General features: G+C 38.0%; 1 long non-coding RNA gene across 5 annotated transcripts in view; it reads left to right on the top strand.

The window, feature by feature from the left end:
• The first annotated feature begins 564 nt into the window (after positions 1–564).
• The window catches only part of LOC104911380 (uncharacterized), a 47,830-nt gene continuing 26,633 nt past the window's right edge, over positions 565–21,761 (top strand). For all 5 annotated transcript variants that reach the window (XR_014884173.1, XR_014884172.1, XR_014884175.1 and 2 more), the window contains exon 1: positions 565–4,024. This is a non-coding gene — a long non-coding RNA (uncharacterized LOC104911380). The remainder of the gene's footprint in view (positions 4,025–21,761) is intronic.

Genomic DNA, 21,761 nt, shown 5'->3' with positions numbered 1-21,761 from the left:
TGATATTGTTTTCTGAAGAAAGAGTAAAATATCTCAGAATTATTATCAGATAATCAGAAATATCATCAGATAATTCTGATAATTATATAAATAATAATTGTGATCTCAGTCTGAGCTTCACATCTCTGTCAGGGGAGTGCTCTATTGCCCCAAAACTTTAAGCAAGGCTTACCAACCCCAGGATGCCTCTCAGTCACATCAAAATGAATGAAGCCCAACTTGTTGCTGTTAACTATAAAACCACAGGTGGGTGCTGCCCTGTCTTCACTTTCATCCCAAGGGATAAGGGACTCACAGACTACAAGTAAGGAAAGGGAAATGCTTCTGAAGATGGTTACAGCTATGAATCCTGAAGACCTCTGTGATCTGAATGGCACCACGCCTGGAATCAAAATACCATACTACTCAGGCATTTTCATTTTCCTGCCAGCATCAACCATCTATAGCATAGGTGGAGTGGTTTCAGATCCATGTCCTTAAGAGCATTTTACTTGTGTTATTCACTGAACTCCTCTAGTGCTTTGAAAATTAATTGATTCTTGATGATTTAGAAAATTCTGAATTCAGAGAGAACCAGAAAACAAATTATGTAAAATTCTGGTTGCATTCACAGTCCGCAAAAAGTGCTGTTGAAGATTCAAGTCAGAAGCTATTCACTTCCATAAGTTTTCTCTTATTAAGAGAGCTGGAGAATAACGTAATCAATTTTTTTAAACTGCCACCTCCATACATGATAGAAGACAACTGAAAGGCACTACTCAATATTAGGAATCCTAAGAAAATTCTGGAATTGTTGGATTTTAGTTGTAGATTTAATTATATATTTAGCTACTCTCATTTTCATACTTCTAGAACCATTTGTATTATAATTCATCTTGTTTACAAATCACCTGACATTTCAGTTCTCAGCTGTGGACTCAATCTGTAATCTGTGCACCAAGCACAAGCAACCTCCAAGTTTACCTCACTTTCAAAGGGGAATCGACATCTCTGTGGCCATGACAGGGTGTCTGGCACCAAGAAAGTAAAAATAGTTTATGAGATAATAAGGGATATACAGAGCATGATGTCAGAAAACTGATGTTGAATATATCTGGAAAATGTAGGAGCTCAGTGAGAAACAAAAGCATCTCCATGTTAGCCCTTTACTCCTAAACGGCATAAAAATGCACTCACTGTTATAGTCTTTCCATTAGATGGAATACAGCAAAAATGCATGCTGAACAGATTAGGAATAATAATTTCAAGGGAAAAATGCTGATTTTTTTCCTTCTCATTCCAAGAACTGAAGCTGGTTTTTTAGCTCTTAGAGAGTGGGTGACTGGCTTGTTTCAGTGGTGAAGAAGATATTGCAGGAATGCTGTGTAACAACTGGGCCTGAGGCTTCTGGAACAATGATTGACTTTTTCTGAAACTGCTGTTATCTCCCAGCACCTGTCTTCAAGCAGTGAGCTGTTAATGTCTATGTCAGTGAATAAAAAATGATCCACAGTTAACAGACAGGAAAATAATCTTCCATCTGAGAAAATGCAACTGAGTGTGGAAAAAAAACCACCACCACACTAAATTATCTAATTTTTCAGATAAAATCATTAGGACATTTATTTTACTTCTGGAAAAATAAAAGATCCTTCTGCAGATTCTCTCTTTCTTACGTTTTGTGTGCAGGAACACAGGCTGTGCTAGAGGAGATGGCCCATTCTTTTGGACTGCTTCAGAACAGTAAATTCTGGTTGCCAGATCTGTTTGTATGTGGAAGCTCTAAGCACACAGAAAAGCGTTATATGGTTCATGGACCTCGGCTGTCAGCTGGAAGAACAGTGAGGAATGATAAAAATGGGAATAAATTTGCTTTTACTGCTAATCTCTGTTGTAATAAATTTGTCCTGTATCCATACACAAAAATGTGTATGGACCCTCTCTATAAACCTCTAGGGAGAAATTTGTGTGCAAAAGTAACATTGTCATTCTCTTCAATGCATTGGAAAAATGCATTGAAAACCTAATCCAGACATGTCAGTACAACACTGGTGTTAGTTTAAACAAAAACTAAGTTTTCCCCTTTGCAAAGTAGTGTCTCCAAAAATACTTTGTTCTGGCTTAACTCCTTCTACACTGAATAACAAGCAAGACTATTTTTACTTGACATAATGCAATGTATTTATTCACAAAAATTGTATTTCTCTAACATCAGGAGCAGCTTTGATCAAAATTGTAATTATTTCTAATGCTTACGGCCAAATTTTTTGATAGTATAAAAATAAAATTAGCACAAGACCACTTATTTCTAGTAGTGCAAAATTTGAACTGTATTGCATGAACAAAATAAAGTGACAAAGAAAAATTTATGTAGATTTTTCCAGAAATTATTATATTGGAGTGTGAGTGATATATGAGCCTCAGAACTTATTGCTCTTTTAGAATTTGTTGATAACTTGTCATGACTTGGAATATACGTTTGTTTTTTTTTTTTAAGAATGCAAAAGTCTCTCATGATTACTTAATAATGGAACTGGCTAAAGTAATAAAAGTCATACATACTGAGATTTTTGGAAAGTTTCAGCTCTATGTTTGATTTCATTAAGTTAAATATGTCACTCTTAGAGAACTCTGGATTTGTATTAAGAAAAATATTCACAGGCCATTTTTTTTTTTTTTTTTTAAAAGCATGTTCATGTGCATGTATTACATTGACTAATTTTTGCTGTGCAGTCCAACATGAATGTATATGATGAATATATATTGAAAGACTTTGAATGACTCATTGACAATTTGTTTAATATTGGAGAAGAGGGGGATGTACCTACTCCCAAACTCTGCCACCTACACTGTATTCTGTGCCATGCAATGAACCTAATTTACAGTTTAAAATGTGTATGTAAATGTTAACTAATGGGTCCTCTCGGGAAGGGATTCATGACACAAACCTTGAGAAGAAGTTCCTGCTAGAGGCAAACTGCAGAAGTGCCCTGTGTGCCCTCAGCTCCATCAGACAATTTTTTCCAAATCTAACCCTGCACAGTCCTTCACTTACCAGTGAGTACTTCTGCTATGTAGCTCTTCAAGGGAAGCACTCAGTGCCAGCTCCTTGTCTTCTTGGGAGCTAAGGACCCTTAAATCTGTTGCCAGAGAAACTTGCAACACTGAAGAACTGCAACCTACTGGCTAAGATACAACTGAAACTGAAGTGAGAAATGGTTTTGATCCATACTTAGTTTTCCCAGAGCAAGTTCTCCTTAGATATTGTCTCATCAGAGGAGTTGTGGAGTTGATGAGCACAGATACTGAACTGACCTGCTCTATCTAGAGTCAATCCTCTAAGGGTAGTGTTGCAAAACGCTGTGGGGAAGCATACCATCCCCTGTGCCTTTTGGATGGCAAGCAGAGAGCTTCTCCTCTAGGTCATTCCTTGTGGCCTCTACCACAACACTCAATTGAAAAGATGAGAAAATGTACCTTTAAAAAACAGCCGTGTTTCTGGCATTACTACAGTCATAAGGTCAGTCAGCTTAGTCATTAAAATATATTGTTTTGTTTTGTTTTGTTTTGTCTTGCTCTTCCAGCCAGCAAGAAGTGCTGTTTGCTTGCATGCACCCGTTCACATGATAGGGAAAAGTCCAAAGATAGACATTCAATGGAAAATGTGAGTAAGCAGAATATTTGTAATGAAGTGGTTTTAGTATTCCTGCCAAGACAAATCACAGAAGGGAAGAAACACACGTCTTGGAAGTATTTCCTCTCTTGACAAAGATGTAACTATGTAAGTGTATGATTTGAGAAAGGAACAGCACATCTGAACCTTCAGCCATGCTGAAGGTACCAGTACAGCAAGATTTCTGCTATAATTACTTCCAAAATCTGCCCAGATACAACCATAGATTATCTGCTCCCTTTCATTTTTCTTTTTTTTCATTCTTCCTGAACTGAAGAGGCTGTTCTTTATTGTCTGTGAAGCAAGACATTGTGAGCATCTTTACCTGGACATGTCTAAGTGAGGAAAATCAAGGTTCAAGCTTCAGATGTGGTGAGTATTAAATGAAAAATTGCTTTAAGACATCAGGAAGGATCTGAACCTGAATGAATGAAATCAATGCTTATTGTCTTAATGATCTATTAAGATTTTTCTCTTTTACATTCAGGAAATATTCAATATTCAGTGTTACTGCAGAATAAGCCTGTTCAGATGAATCATCATCTCTGAAAAAACCCCCCACCATTTTCCCTGAAATACACCCAGTCATCAGTATTACCACTACCACAGATTACTTTGTTTTAGGATCCAGTCTAGCACTATTTGGGATTAGGCAGCTTCTGTTGTAACACAGCCGTTAGGACTGTTCTTCTGAAACTCACATTTGTAGTAGTTTGTCCCCAAAAGTCGCTAACAGTAAGAAACCCCATCCTTTTCTTAGAATCATGGCAGACAAATTCAAGGCTTTTACCCTATAAAATCAGTCCCAGGCCAAGATTTCTATAAGCTTTTTTTTCTGTCTTCATATCTGCAAACTCAGATTTTTATCTTTCCTACCTCCGTCTGATTTAAGCCTCTATGCCAAATCACTTGTGACATCAATACTGCTGGCTCTGTCCCAGACTTTCTTTAAGGTAGCTGAGTATTTTCAAAGTATGGCAGGGATGTTATGGGGAACTCCTTTTTTGATGCTCAGCTCTTTTGCTTGTTTTTTGTTTTGTTTTGTTTTGTTTGTTTTTAATGAATGCTGAAAAAAGAAAAACAAGATTTCCAGTGTTTACTTATTTATATATGTCTTTTTATTTCCTTCCTTTTACCTCTATTTCCTACCCTCTAGTTCCTTTGCTGTTGCTTAAAGAGCATCTTATAAAATCAGTTTTAGTTTTTCTTTCTAATGCCCAGATATGCTCTGAGCTATAGCACTGTGCTATTGTTAGTGTTTAATATAATCTAATCATAGAATCATAGAATCATAGAATGGCCTGGGTTGAAAAGGACCACAATGATCATCGAGTTTCAATCTCCCTGCTATGTGCAGGGTCACCAACCACCAGACCAGGCTGCCCAGAGCCACATCCAGCCTGGCCTTGAATGCGTTCAGAGATGGGGCATCCACAACCTCCTTGGGCAACCTGTTCCAGTGTGTCACCACCCTTCCTTCCTTCCTTCCTTCCTTCCTTCCTTCCTTCCTTCCTTCCTTCCTTCCTTCCTTCCTTCCTTCCTTCCTTCCTTCCTTCCTTCCTTCCTTCCTTCCTTCCTTCCTTCCTTCCTTCCTTCCTTCCTTCCTTCCTTTTTCCTTACAAGAAATAACTTTTTTCTCATATTATACCATGATTCTTTTTTAATAAAGAAGGTCTAAGGCAGAATTATTTCTCCTTCATTTGGAGAATCTGTACACTGCAGTTTGCAAACAAGTTTCACAATGAATATATATTGGGTAAAAAAGAGCACTAAGTTCCCTGCTGTTTTTCAGCTGACCAAAGTGAAAGGTCATCCTGGCATTACCAGTAATGAATTGAAGATCTCTCTTCTCCTCTGTCTGCAAAGAGACTCACCCTACTGGCTTTGTAGTGCTCTTTGGTTGAGAGGGTACCTGATCATTACACAGGTTCTCATCTGAGGGTAATTCTATCTCTTAACTGACATACTACATTCTCTTATTTATTCCTCTTCACCTTCAGTCTGATGTCTAAGCAAAGCCCCATTCAGTTTTTGAACCAATGGTCACCAGTATCTTAAATGTTGCATCACTGATGATTCAGTGAGCCAGCAGATGATCTTTTTTATAGAATCACAGAATCATAGAATCACCAAGGTTGGAAAAGACCTAAAAGATCATCCAGTCCAACTGTTCACCTATTACCAATAGCTCCCACTAAACCATGTCCAACACAACATCCAGTTGTTATTATCCTAAATGAGGTGGAAGTTGGTGATTTAAAAAAGGAGAGAAGTATATACTATTTTGAAGTCTTTTTAGCTATCCAATACTCCATGATAAACTCATTCTCTAGATGGTTTGTTAACAGGATGGCTTGTTAAATAAATAGATACAGTGAACTGAATTTCAGAAAAGGGAGAGGAGTAGAGAGGACTGCTGACTGCTAACAGATGAGGATTGAACAGCAAAGTACAGAAAGAGTTCCTCTCTGTGGTAGGGCTCCTACATAATATGAGGGCTGCTCCAAAAGTAACACCTGCTATTTTATTATATTTGTCCATAACCTCTGGGGCAGATGTTGGTAGTATGGCAGTAGAGGTTGAACCTTCCCACCAATATTCCATTGCATTTTGTTGCCATGTGACAGATGTCAGCAGAGGGGCAGCCTGAAACAATAGTATATGACATAGAAGTGTATATGAAGAAAAGATGTGGAACTGAATTCCTCTGTGTGGCAAAAAATTGCACACACTGACATTCATTGAAGCTTGTGAATGTTTAAGGAGACCAAATAGTGGATGTGAGCACAATGAGGGGATTGAAGGTGTGTTTCAGCAGCTATAACAGTGACAGTAGGTCACCTCCGCTGGTGCAGATTTTTACGATTACAGAATGCAGGCTCTTGTTCATCACTGACAAAGATGCATATCTAATGGTGGTGAATATTGTGAAAAACAGTGTTGAGAATTTTTACGGAATAGTTATTGTGCTCTTTGAATCTGTTGAAGTTTCCATGGAAATAAGTAGGAGGCATTACTTTCAGAGTAACGTATTTATAAGGAACATGTACTCATTGGGAAAGAGTAAGGACAACTTATGTTCTTAAATCTAGAGAAAGCATTTCTACTGATCTTCCTGAAAGAAGAGAAATCTCCAGGTTTTACTTACTTATGTGTTGTCCTCTGAACCTATGGGGATTATTCCTGTTGTAGGTAGAAATTGAAAAAATGACAACTTACCTGCTCCTTGTGTAACACAATCTCTTGCTACTGCAACACAATCTCTTAATACTGTCTTATAAGTAAATGAAAAATTGACATTTGTTCCACGTATGTTGGGAGAGTAGCCCAGTCTTATTGCCTGCAGGGTGTTTTTACCTGGGAGAGTTTTGGCAAGCTCAGGTTATTTCTGAGCAGTCATCTGGGTACAATGCCTGGCTTTCAGAATCGGCATCGGCAAACCAGGGATCTTTCCCACATAATCCCAAACTGGATTGCGATATGTGTGCAGTCAAAGCAAAGTGATGGAACTCGGCTGCAAGTCTGTAGAGCAGAATCAGCCTGTGCAGGGAGGGTGTTTCTAAATCCCAACAGTTGTCTCATGTCTGTCAGTGGGGGCTGCAGCACCAGCTGCAATGCCTCTTGCTCTGCACTCTGCTCATTCCTGCAAAACAAATAGTAATTTGTTAGAGCCTGATGACAAATTCACACGTTGGCTACAAGTGTGCATGTAAGAGGCAGAAAAAGCAGCTTCCAGCTGGACAATTTCACTGCACCTTCTATTGGCAAAGGCTGCCTTATATCTCATTCACAGAGCTTTTTTTAAGACTCTTGGTGTATTTGTTCTGTCCTCATATGTGGAAACAATGAAATACCATCATCTGGGTGAAGAAATCAATTGCATGGTTGATGTCTACCTCGTATCTTCATCTAACAACCTATCTGGTGGGCTCATAGCATACAAGTAGCTTTGTGTAGGCTCTTTCTATGGGTGTAGGTGCAATAAGTCCCACAAGCCAAGCTGGTTTTAACAAAGAGCTTCTTGGAGGCAAAAAGAAAATAAACTCTTCTCTCATTCAGTGTATTTGAAAATTGATCTGTAAAGCCTTTCCAGGTGGTATATAGCTTGGTGAGTCCATGTTGTCTTTCTCTGGGAGCAAAGTCAGATTATTCTCACTGTGAACAGCTTTTACTGCTTTCCCAGATCAGATCTGGAGAGTGTCTGCTTCTGTAGTGGTAGATGTGTGTCCCAAAGGGACAAGTAACAGTCTTTTAGAATTGAATTTCAGCCAACCATTTTTAGTCTTTAGCAGAACTGTTCTGGAAACATTCATCCTACTCATTTTATATTTCAGTGAAATTCAAATACACTACAAAACTGATGTATTTTGCTGAAATTTCAGCATTATGTTAGGGAAAAATTTCTGACATTGCTAAGATAAGATGTTTCACCCTTCTACCAAATTTTAATTCAGTGTATTTAGGAAACATAGATTCAGGGTATCAGTAATTCCTACAGATGTTTTACTTTGAATTTTCTTTTCAACTGAATTTCTTCTCTAAGTCAAGAAGATATTACTTACCAGTATACAGAGACAGTAAGACATTTGGTGTTACAACAACATGGACAAAATAAACCATAGCACCTTCTCATGCAACTTATGTCATCTTTTTTTAGAATGTGGATAGATTCTTTTGCTTACCAGGGGCAGAGCAGGAACTTTCTGGGAAAATGACTATCTGAAAAATAATTCTTTTTTCAAAATTGACATTCTTGTGCAAGAAAAGAAGTGTCAGAATTCTCTGACTTTTCATATGAACAGACTCCACTATTTTCATGTGCAATGGAAAACTTCTATTAACCAGGATGTAGACTCACATTTTTATTTATGTCTTCTTTTGGAAGAATTTCATTTTTTTTTTCTTTTTTCTTTTTTAATCATTTTTAATTCTGCTGTTAATTGGATTTGTATTTTTTTCAGGATGAGAAGGTTTGTGTGGGGAAGATGTACCTTTCTGAGGAAGCTATATCTCTAATTGGGCTAAGCTTGGGAGAAAGAATGATTAATAAGAATATGAGCACCATCTGCAAACTCTAATGACGCTATACTTACCCATACCAATGGAATTCCTGAGCTTCATAATAAAATTTGCTTAATATCTGAAAGTTGGTACAAAAAGTGTGAAAGGATTTGTTTCCAACTGGTAGCTGAAAGGAGCAAGTCATACTAATTCACTGATAAGCTCTTCATCAGCATCTGGGTGATTGCCATTGATTTGTGAATTTGTGTATCATTTTGAGCCTTCCAAGTTAAGAGGCTGCTTCTCTTTTTCATTCTTTCTTGACAGTAGAGATCTGTTGACTTGATATTATTTCATCTGAGCGATTGGTTTTATAAAGGGCCATGATGAGGAGATTCCAGGAGAGGATCTGAATTTTGTTTTGCAGCAGATCTGAGGGTTCTCCTCTTCAAGAAATCTCTATTTTCAAGATTTTTTTTCTTAGAAAATGCACATACTTAATTTGAAGAGAGTATGTTTTAAACTCATAAATTGGTTTCTGAATGATAACAATTATTTTGGACATTGTAGAAGTGTTTAGGGAGCTTGTAATAATTTAAAAATGTTATAAAATTAGTAAACTCAATAATATTGCAGAATTAAACACCAAATATGTATCAGGTAGAATGTTTTCGAAAAACAACAAATATTTAGTATTTCCTAAATAAAATTTTCACCGTTATGACTGTGTGGAGAACAATGTCCCACTCACACTGAAATCATGGTTTTATCCCAGACAGTTTCATCCAGGAAAGAAAAGGAAGAAAAATGAACTTTTTTTTGAGTGGAGTTTTGACTTCTTTTTAAATAACCTTTTGACTTCCTGAAATCCCTTTGGTGACAGCACTGCTGGCTTTGCATAAGTAATACAGTGAAGTCAGAAGTCCCTTCAAAACAAGAAAAAACACATACACAGAGTAGACATAGCTGTGAAAGTCAATATCAGTGTACTATACAGTTTTTCTTATGCACAGGAAAAGACATCAATAAAGTCCCTATTAGTAGTCTGTAGTCTTATAGTCTGATTTTGAAGCCATAAGCATGGTAAATCTCTAAAGGGTTATTACATCTAAAGTATAAACCTACTGAATATATATCCACATTGCCCCCAAATACCTTAGCACCTCTCCGAGTGAGTGGTAACATTTAAGCAAGCTATCACATTATATGAAATACATTTTGGTTCGATCTGCTGAAAATAGATTATCAGTGTTCTTTTATCCATTGTGCTGAATACACTAGAGACCACCTTCCTCAGGTATTCATTTAACAGGTCTCAATTGCATAGAATTTTGTCTGATGGGAGGAAAATCATTTGCTTTAAGTGGGCTGGTTGATTTCTTTAACATCTGTTCATTTTGCTGGTCTCTAATATCTAGAGTTAAATTTTCTATTCCATCTTCAATATGACTGGGTAGAAAAAGGTAAGAAATAGGGAGAAAAAAGCCCCCATTACTTAATTAGGACAGCTGGATTTTGCATTTAACTGTGAATCAGCTTCAGGCCAGAGATGACAAAAAATTATAGTTTATGGTTCAGGGCAAACTTCAGTATTTGAAAATTTTTCTACCACATTTATTTGGAAAGCAGTTGAAAAAGAAAAAAAAGGATTCTTATGAAGCAGACACTTTCAATAATAACAACAACAATATCATTTGAAGTTGGCTCCTTAAATTGCATCTGATTATAGCAATTATTGGATGAAATCTTGCCCTTCTCATTTTTTCTTTAAACAAAATTGGAAATTGAGTGCGATGGAGAATCAGCTGGCTGAGGAATACGAATGCTATGTCTTGCATTTGAAAGAGATTGCTTGAAAACTGTAACCTGCGAGTCTCAGCAGAGCCCGAGAAAGCCTCAACCCTTCCAGAAGAAATGTGTTTGGAGTCAGGCTGAATTTCATCCATGGAAAGCTCTTTCTGTGACACATTTTTGTCAGACAGACATCATTTCCCTAGGAAATTCCTTTAGAGTATGGAAAATTCCTTTTCCTCTTGTTCAACCTCTAAAAATAACATTTGGTAGATTGATAGAGATGTGGGGAAGGTGATGAGAGGCAAACAAGAAACTTATAAAATATGGTTTTAGCTCCTCTGCATCCATTGGTTGGGGTGAACAGATTTTTTTCCTTCTTTTTTCCTTTTTCCTGGTTGTCACTTTTTGTTTGTATATTCTTCAAAACAGAATCAGAGAATCATAGAAATACTGCTATAAATTCTCATTATTCAAGTGTTTTAGTCTTTACAATTTTTTCCAGGCAGTGAAGCAGAAACATAGCCTGAATAAAGATCTAAATTTTGAGCTGTTTATGTGAAGCAAACTGGGTGCCTGTCCGTCACTGGCTGTTAAGCATTTAAGTGTCAGGTCTGTTCTCTACATTTGCCTCATTGCTACCCCTGTTAGATTAACTCTGCAGCAGTCGAGCATTAGATGGGTGAAGGCAAAGCTTCAACATGCCTTTTGAGGAACATAGGCTGAAATAAAGACTTAAATTCTGAGGCTAAAGGGAATTGGGGTTTTCCTGCAATGAAGGATAGTTGCTGAGTTAAAAAAAAAAAAAGGAAAAAAAAAAGCTAGTTTCTATGGTATCTATTCTATATTATCACTTTAGGGACTGAGGTTCTTCTAGGTAGTCATTATTTGTGTCTCTGGGTAAAGAAATCAAGGAATATGTAGATAGACATTGTTTGGACTAGATCAAACCAGGCACAGCAGGTTGGTTAAAACATGTAAACCAGGCTCTGCTTCTCTCTCTGCCATGGAAGAAATGCAAAACTCTCCTAAAGGAGGAGGATTGTGATTTAGATTGCACTTTGTACATAATTTTTCAATATGAGCACTGGCAGATTTCCTTTCTGCTGATGTGCTTATAAAGATCTTCGAAGAGAAGGACTCAGCCATGAATGACTGCTGTAAAAGCAAGGCATTTTGAGATATGAAAAGGAAAAAGGTGGGTTGAAGAAAGGGTAGAACAGGACAGCATGAAATCAGCAGAGTCTGTTTGACCAGAGGCAAGAGCTACAAGCAAATCTGATATGAGCAAGGTTTATATGAGGAAGGAAGATGGTAAGTATAAAGAATGTGAAGATAATAAGGAAGAAAAAGTAATTTTTTTAAATGAAGATATGGGCTAGCTGAGACTGTGTTTTGTAGACTTCATTTGTTTGCTGTGGCACTGACACAACCATTTGTTTCAGTGAGGTTTATTGCAGAAACTATTGCTTTTTTTTTTCTTCTGAGAGTAGAGGTAAATGACCTCAGGCTTCATTATGAGGTAATGAACATTCTGTCAACGTCTTCTAATGAATAAAGCTGCTATATCTAAAAATCAAAAAGTTCCTATGATACTTAGTCCTTTGTCTGATAAAACTAGATAAAGTATAACTCATATGTGAAGGTTAATGGAGAGCCCAACAAGTAGTGGGATGGAGAAAGAAAAGAAAGGAAAATAAATGAATCAGTTAGCACCTTATGGATTGCCTTAGTTTCAGCAGATAGTTTTTTTCAGAGTGTCTGATATGATGCTTTGTTTTGTTTCTAGGACAATGTTGATAACACACTGATGTTCATAGTTGCTGCTAAGCAGCACTGTACAGAGCCAAGACCATTCCAGTTTCTCAGTGCATGAGCTGGGTATGGATGATATTGGAACAGCTGACTTACACTGGCCAAAGGGGTATTCCATACCATATGACATCATGCAGAAAGAATTTTGAAGGCAGTGGGAGTTCAGTTCTCTCTCTTCTGCTCACTGGGGTCTAACTGCGTGTCTGTCAGTGGGTGGTGAGCAATTGCTTGTGCATTACTTTTTATATACATTCATATATACATGTATTTCTCATAATCATTATCGTTTTCTATATATTAGCAAATAGTTTTATCTCAGAGTTCTACTTTGTTTATTTTTTTCCTTTTGATTCTTGTCCCCGTCCCACTGGGAAGAGGGGGAGTGAGCAAACAACTTTGTGGTGCTGAGCCACCTGCAGGGTTAAGTAGAAAAGTAGAGCAATATGAGCCTAAGATTAAAAACAAATGTATACTTATTTGTCATATGCTGTAGCAAATAAAGGATTCCTTCTCTCTTTCTGCTAATAGCACCAAAATTAAACAAGAAACCAGAACCTTGTAGGTAAATGCAACCCTAACAGGGCTTGAAAACTCAGCAGAAACTCTTTCAAAACCTCAATCTTTCTCCTTAATATATTAATTATTAAGATTCTGGTATAGTTTTCTCAGAAGAGGGTGGAATATTGTCCTCAAACTTAGTGGGGAAATACAATGACATTTAACTTAAAATTACAATTGAAATTATTTGTACGGTAGGCTTCCTTTCAGGAATGAAAATATAACGATTTTATAAAGAAAACAGTTATTGCAGCTCATATCATTTTAGGCAAATTATATTTTTACTAATTGGCAGATCCTTGTCATTTGTGGGGAATGCATACTACATAGCAACTATATAGTAAAATATAGAAAATATAGTATATGATAACTCAGGCGTTGCTCCCATTTGAAATCACAAGCAATGTTCCCATTGATTTGACTCTGAGAGGCAAACATCATTTCATGGAGGCTGAGTCAAATAATAATTCTTATGAACCTCACTCGAATAATTGACTAACGTAAAGAAGAAATTATTTCTGAGTAAACAGCAAGCAAGCAGGAGATCAAGCTATTTTGACCCTTATTTGATCTTTCTGACATTCATTACAGTCATCTTATACTTAATGATTTGGCTTGTGCTGTGAGGCTGGTATGTGTTTCCCCACATTCATCCTGGCTTCAGCAGGAATGAGGACTCCTTTCTGACCTCCAGAAATGGTGAGTGGCTGAGGACCAGGCAAGAGAAGCTGCTGCACTACACATTTTTCAGGACAGTCATTTTCCTCATTGCCCCTAAATGTTGCTATTACACAGTACAGCTGAAAAATGAAGGAGATTACAGATCTCCTAAATATGCCCTTTTTTTTTTATATAATGCTGCTTCTGGGCTCATAGGTGGTCTTTGACCTTGACTGAATGATTGTTTAATAATGCATGGAGTTTTAGCCTGACTAACTAGGGAATTATTGTCTTCTATTTTCAATTCTCTGAGAGAAAACAGTCTGTATTAAAGTTTGTAAAAGATAAGACTACTTAGAGAAAAGTTTGCAGATTTGGTGTATGATGACACTTCATACTCTAAAGAGCTAGCAATAAAATTTTCTCTGAGGTTTGTTGAATCCATTCTCTAAACTCCAGTGATATGGGAGACTAAGCCCTGTGGAACAAGCCTTCAGTGCCAGACTGGATTTAAGAGTGTGAATAAAGAATTTTTTATTTGGACTAAGCAATCCAAACAACAGAAAATTATTGCAAACTTTCTTTGAATTATTCCTCATGGATCTTATTTGTATATTCACGTTGCGCATATGGAAGATTTGTTTCTCTTTCATTATTTTGTTAACAGAAAGGTAGATTAACAATTGTTGTTATTTGTATTCTGCTCAACTTGCAGTCTTCTGCAAGTTGTACACAGGTGTAGTGGCTCATGGTCAGACGGGGCTATAGTGGGGCCCGAGAGGTTTGCTCAGAGTGAGTAGGAACATCCAGATTTATATTTTTCATTTGGATTTACATGTGTGGAAGTCACACTGTTGCCAAACGGAAATTTTCTGTTCAGACAGACTGAAGAAATTACCAACAGAAATGGCACAGGTAAGGCAAGACTTTTGTCTACTTGCATTAATGGATCAATTAATGGATCAGGCTCTTGACACTGTGTGGTATATTGAGACAAATTATGGCCTAGGTGGAGCCAAGGGTACATGAAAGTTATAAGAATAGCAGTCAGTCACTGGTAAAGGAAGCTGTTGGCTGAGCAATGAGAATAATGCTTTTTAATTCACAATCTAATAACGTAAAGTAAGTGGAGGTGTGCATACTGAGCTGTCCAGTAGGCTGGCAGGGAAGCAGTGCCTCACACACATCATGAGTTATTTAACAGCTGCTTGTGAGAGATAATATTTCAGGGGACTTTTGGAAGCAATTTTTTTCAGTGTCTGGCCCTGATGGCTGCCCCTGCTCATGATTCTCTCTTGTTTTGGATCTAAAACACTTGTATATAAGTGGAGCTGCTGCTCAGCCCTTATAATGGAAGGAGGGAAAAATCCCCAAAATTGCTGCAACGATGAGCTACATTCTCTGGATTGTACAGAGACTAGCCATGATACAAGTATTTCTCTTAGCTGGCCATGCTCAGCTCATCACAGATGTGACACAGGTTGTTCCCACTGAGTGTGTGGCACACCAACCCATGCTCTTTGGAGATATCTCCCCACTCATTGCTGGGGAAAAGCTGTTGCTCTGGCTCAAAATCACATCTGGCAGCAGTTATTTGACTATAGAGTTTTCCTCTGTATAATATGGGGTTTGGGACTAGTCATTACTCTGTACTAAAGCTGATTTTGTGTGATTCTGTGTGATTTTTTTTTCCAGTGGTAAAATTAAAAGGGTGAATGTTTTAAAACTGGTGCTATTTTAATCCCAAACAATAATAAAAAGGAGCAGTGTTCCTGATCATACTCCTTCTAAAATGTAGACTTTTTGTCTAATTTCAGATGAACATAAAAGCTTGAACTTTTGGAATTTTTTAGGAGCAGTGCAGTCCCTCTGCTTCAGCACTTGTGCCCCCTCTCAGAAAGAGCAGTGCTAACCTACCAGAGTTCCCATACTGTAAAGCAAAGGTCTTTTCATAATGTAATTATTGGAGCTTTAAATGTGTAAAGAATGAAAATGCCTGTTATCCAAATATCTTAGAGAAAGATAGACAGGATCATAAAGTTTTGGAAAGGAAACACGTTTACCATGATTAGATTTAATAATATGTTCAGCAGTATTCCATAATATTGTATTTCTCCAGTAACACTCCTTATTATAAAAGATAATAGATTGAGAGCCATGTAAAATATCACTGCCCAGTCAACTTAAGAAAATAAGGAATAATTTGAAAAACTCATTGCCTATTCTAAGGTTCTTGACTAATGTGTTTCTTGGCATCACGGAAGAAAGCCTCCAGTCCCAGAGTTTGAACTTGAAAATGTGACACTGTTATTTCATTTGTGGTGTTTATATGGAATAATAGGGGTGTCAGATAACCCAGAGAAACTTCTCTCTCCCCAAATAAAGTGCTTTTCTTTGGGAATAGGTAGGCACAGGCCATCATCTTGCAAACACTCATACTTGTGTTTAATATAACAACTGTGAGGAGTCCTAGTGATTTTAGTGGGACCACACACAGTAGAAAAAATAGCATGAATTAAAAAAAGCACTTGCAGATTCAGAACAAAGAATCTAGACTATCTGGACAGATCCCATAAAACAAGATAGTTGACTTCAACTAGCGGACTGAATTTCACAAAGTACAAGGAAAGCTGATATTCTATTCTATAAAATATTTCAAGCTGTCAAAAACTTGGCGTTGTTCCAAATGGAGTCAAACTCTCAAAGACTACAGCTTTCTAAGACAAAAAAATCTTTTCAATATTGGCATTTCTTATTATTGTTTAAAAAACATCAGCCATTAAAATTAAAAATTACATCACTTTGTTTGAAATAAGATATTGCAACTCTGCAAATTTTCCCCTTTTTAACCAGAGAATTGCATATTACTCTAAAATTCCTACAGTAGTTACTCAGACTTGCTGTGTGTACTGTACCAAATAACCGTAAACAACTGATAGGAAAGATGGGTGTAAAAGACTAAAGAGAGATTGAAGCTCGAGTTTTCAGTGAGAATGAATGCACCATCCAGTGGAACATAAGCAACAGGTGCCTGAAGGCTAGATTTCAGATACAGGCATAAAAGATAGTAGTTAATTATCATAAAACAGAAAACAGAATTTGAATTGTCTTGCTCAGGTTGAGACATCCACTGAATCCAATGTTATTGGTACTAAAGACCCTTGGACCCAGCTAACACAGCTATAGACTTTGAGGTCTGGCACTCACTGGGATATCTGTGGACATCATTCCACTGCACAGGGAAGGTAAGTTCAGAAGAACCTGTCTCACTTCCAAAATAACTTGGGTACTTGGAGGCTCCATTTCCAAAGGGGCCCTATCTAAGCACTTGTAATTAAAGTACAGATTCTTGCCAGCAGCCTGTTTCTTTTAAAATCAAAACCAAAGAACCGTCTGCACATCACTATCAAAATCTCCTCTAGTTTCACTTCTGGTGTAGAGAACCATTTAAATCTTTGCAGTTGTACTTTGGTCCATGCAACACATCACCAAATATTTCTTATTTTGCTTGATGGGTAGACACACTCAGGCTGGCAGGAGAATGGCCTGGATAGAGAATGCAACCTTGGAGAGTGTGTTGTATCCAACCTTGTTTCAGCTTCAGGTGCCCTAATTCTCAGGCATATGTTCTGCTTGAAAAGTTAGAAGGTATTTTTTCCTTCAACTTTTTCCTTCACTTAATTTCTTACTTTCCTTTATTCACCCTAAAGTGAAGACTACTTAATTAACAGATGGAGTAATGGCATTGGTGAACAAGAGAAAGGTGACTGATGTCATTTACCTGGACTTGAGCAAGGCCTTTGACATGGTCCCCCACCACATCCTTATCTCCAAGTTGGATGGATGTGGATTTGATGGGTGGATCACTTGATGGATAAGAAATTGGTTGAAAGACTGCACACAGAGGGTGGTCATCAATGGTTCTATGTCCAGGTGGAGGCCGGTAGTGAGCGGCATCCCCCAGGGATCTGTCTTGGGACCGGTGCTCTTTAACATCTTTATCAATGACATCGATGATGGAATCAAGTGCACCCTCAGCAAGTTTGCTGATGACATCAAACTGAGTGGTGCAGTTGACACAATGGAAGGAAGGGATGCCATTCAGAAAGACCTCAACAGGCTTGAAAGGTGGGCCCGGGTGAACCTGATGAGGTTCAACACAGCAAAGTGCAGAGTTTTGCACTTGGGCCAGAGGAATCCCAGGCATCCATACAGACTGGAAGGAACGGTCCTTGAGAGCAGCCCTGCAGAGAAGGACCTGGGGGTCTTGATGGATGAAAAGCTTAACATGAGCCAGCAGTGTGCTCTTGCAGCTCGGTAAGCAAATGGTATTATGGGCTCCATCAGAAGAGGGGTGGCCAGCAGGGACAGGGAGGTTATTCTCCCCCTCTACTCTGCTCTTGTGAGACCCCATCTGGAGTACTGTGTCCAGGTCTGGAGCCCCCAGTACAAGAAAGACAGAGAGCTGTTGGAGAGGGTCCAGAGGAGGGCCACAGAGATGATCAGAGGGCTGGAGCACCTCCCCTACGAAGACGCTGAGGGAGCTGGGCTTGTTCAGCCTGGAGAAAAGAAGGCTGTGGGGTGACCTCATTGCAGCCCTAAAGGGAGCCTACAACCAGGAGGGGAATCAACTCTTTGAAAGGGTAGATAACTGCAGGACAAGGGGAAATGGTTTTAAGTTGAGGGAGGGAAGATTTAGGTTGGATGTCAGGGGGAAGTTCTTTACAGAGAGAGTGGTGAGGTGCTGGAACAGGCTGCCCAGAGAGGTTGTGGATGCCCCATCCTTGAAGGTGTTCAAGGCCAGACTGGATGGGGAACTGAGCAGCCTGATCTAGTACTAAATGTGGAGGTTGGTGGCCCTGCATGTGGCATGGGGGTTGGAGATTCATGATCCTTGAGGTCTCTTCCAATCCTGGCCATTTTGTGATTCTGTTTTTCTATGATTCTGTGAACAGAAAGCGAAATATCTGAGGAATTGAGAAACATTGCCCCCACGTACTAAAAAGCAGATGCATAGAAAGGTTGGTCTCAGATTCAATTATGTAAGGAGGGCTATGCATGTGGATCTTTAAAATGAGTGTCCTAATTGTAATAATCTAAGGAAATTATTGCTGCTATCTTTCCCTTTCTTCCTTTCTTTTTTTTTTTCTTTTCTTTTTTTTTTTTCCTTTTTTTTTTCTTTCCTGTGACAGGCTTAGCTTTCTAGCTTGGCAAAGTTCATGGCTTGTGAATTAAAACTAAACCCATAAAATGTCCTCTGAATCTGCGTTATGGAATATTTCTCTTCTGTGTGGTTGATAATTTACTGGGGATGTGCTTCTGTTCTGTATTAATCTAAAAATTATTCAAAGAAATTGCACAAGTCAAGCATCCATTCTAGGTCTGTGAAGGTCAAGAAGTCTGATCATACAATACTAGGTATAACTTCCAGTACTGACAAATCTGTAGCCAAAAATGATTGCAGCAAGCAGTGGAATGCATCATCATATTCCTGCTCTGGTCTTCTGTTACTCTTGTGCTGGCAATAACGGCCTCCAGGCCTCCTGTGGCCTCCAGGGCCACCAACAGCTGGGAGAGGGCAGTGGGAACTTTGACTCTCAGAATAGAAATTCTCCAAAACAACTTGTGAATCTTGTCCCAGGAGCCCAAAGCTCTCTGGAAATCAGTCATGTTGGCTCCTAAATCTCTCAGAGGCTTTTGAAAATATTCTTAAATCACAAGATGTGAGATTCTGTAAGGATTTGACTGTTAAGTTAACATCTGCTGTACAGTAAAGGCTAAAGCAGATGTGGGAAGTGGGAGGGTAATGAATAAGGCAGTTTTGAAAGGGTTTGAAAACAAGTGAAGAGGTCTGCAGTTTTGAATGCCTAATGTTTGTATTCTACTGCTGAGACACCTTCCCAAGTAAATTTGTTTTATCCAATTCCAAAGGTAATCGTCTCTTCAAATATGGTCTGCCCAGCATTTGCTTTTCTCAATACTTTTACTGTTTGTTAATCTCTGAGGAAAAAAAAAAACAAACAACACAACAAAAAGCAAGAAACCCAAAACTTTAATAACTGGAATCTCAGTTGTGGAAAAGCAATTCACAGTAGCTATTTTCTCATGTGGAACAAAAATTCCTTAAAAAAACAGATAGGATGGATCTTTTCTTTTACAATTGCTCCTTTAATAAACTGTTTCAACCACTTTTTTTGTCCCCCTCAGGCTTGTTGCTTGTTTGAAGCAGGATGACAGGGCTCTTCTACTGTTTGGAAAGGCACTGAAGTTGGTGCTCCAGAACAGAGCCACCCATTCTTCTTCTGAGAGCTAATTGATTTGCCTCAGCTAAGGACATGTACTGAGGGTCTCGAAAGTGAAGACTTTGTTTTTCTTTTTGAATGACTGGGGCTGTCTGTATTAGACAAATGTCCAGGTGGTCTCAAATTATTTACAACTACAGGAACCTCTGTGGTCACAGGATTATCTGCATGGGGAAACACATTTGAAAGTCAATATTTCCCTTCTCAGAAAACAGGACAACCTTTGTTAGTGCATGTTCTCATTTGGAAAACTTTAATAGTAAGCTAAGAGAACCTACACATATAGATCTCACTTTCCAATCTCTTGTGAGTACTGATTTCCTTTAAAAGATCATAAAAAGGTAAAAAATAGAAATAAAGAAAAGGTTCTTGGATGTATTCCATACTTATATTAATTTTCTGATTATGTGCATCTACCCAGTAAGGGGAATTGAATACTATATCTTCTGATCAGCCTACTCCTTAAAGGTCAGCTCAAAGGTCAGTTCAAGTGTTGGACTTCATTTGCACAAGTGTGAGTTGTGTATTTATAAATACACTATAAGGACTTTCCAGCAACACTTACCTCTTCTAATCCCCTGCTGAGGGGAAGCACAACATTTTAAAGAACACTTACTGCTTAAGAGCATCCATCCTCCAGTGAAGTCGCTCACATCCAGGTCCCAGCCTTCCTGCTGTTCCTGTTTTTTTTTTTTTTTTTTTTTTTTTGACGTTGCCTTCATTTTCACAACAAAATGAGTTTTAGCCCATAGCCATCAATATAATTGACTTTTTCAGTTTTAGCAATCATTTCTTTCCGGAGTGTCTTTGGGGTTATTCTTAGGTCTACCTTTTAGGCTACTGGCAGCCGTTCAGCCTGGCAGACGGATGAATGTTTTAAGAGGAAATCTGACAGTCTGAATATATCTCCTGTAGTGCTGGTGCCAAGAGAGTCACTATTTTAAATACCTATAGAAATGTGTATATACACATTTATAAAATATGATAGCCAGGTTATAGACTTGCTTTAGTTTTTAATTTTGCAGTTTGTTTTTTTTGAATCACAGAGTAATATAAATTAGGAATGGAAAAATTGTATTAGGTCATTTAATCTATCTCACTGCCAAAATGGGATTGTTCCCTGCAGTATATTTTCCAAAGTTTTATCCAGTACTTTTCCATTCTTGGGTCTGGGATTACACTTCAGTTTTAAATTGTTAGGCTTAAATTTTGACGTGTTAAGGATTTTTCTTTGGAACTGACTGAATTCTGTTTCCACCATGTGGTGATGACAGCAATGATTTTTGTTACTGCTTTTCAATTGTGGGAGAAGCTAACTGAAGTTATTAACCTATGGATTTGCTAGGGAAGAATTCTTCTCTAATCTTACCATGAGAGAGATTGTAGAGTTGGGGAATATATTTTTGAATTGCTAACAGCATGTATGTTGTTTGCTTGCTATTTTCTTCTCTCTAGCACGAGTTTCTTCTCTTCCTTGGCTATGAGTAACACATGAAGTGAATATTTCCTTGGGTCTCTCTTTAACTGATAAATGTTTCTTAGTCACTCACCTCCTAAACAGCACTTGCGTAATATCAATCAATAATATATGAAGAATAGGCAAAGGTTTTCTATTTCAACTTACAGCAAATATTAAGCTTTTTTAAAAATTTATTTATTTATTTATTTATTTATTTATTTACAACAATAAGGGTGAAACAGTTTCAAGAGAGATATCAGACTAGTAACAGTAAAGTTCATTTTTAGAAATTACTAAAACAGATCATTGTTACGAATCAGATCCAAGCTTGGCACCCCTAGAAGCAAACACAGGCTGTACTGGTGCTGTGCTGCCTGTGCCTTGTGCACCAATTTCAGTGGCATTTATCCCTGCTGGTGCTCACCAGAGGGTTACACAGGAGACTGAACATTGCAATGCATCACCATATACATTGCAATCAGGACTGGTGTTTCTTGGAGCCAGCAAATGTAACAATGCGGTC

This window comes from Meleagris gallopavo, chromosome 6, assembly GCF_905368555.1.
Source record: "Meleagris gallopavo chromosome 6, MGAL_WU_HG_1.1, whole genome shotgun sequence".
Taxonomy (NCBI): domain Eukaryota; kingdom Metazoa; phylum Chordata; class Aves; order Galliformes; family Phasianidae; genus Meleagris; species Meleagris gallopavo.
This window is presented reverse-complemented; position numbering and strand designations above follow the sequence as displayed.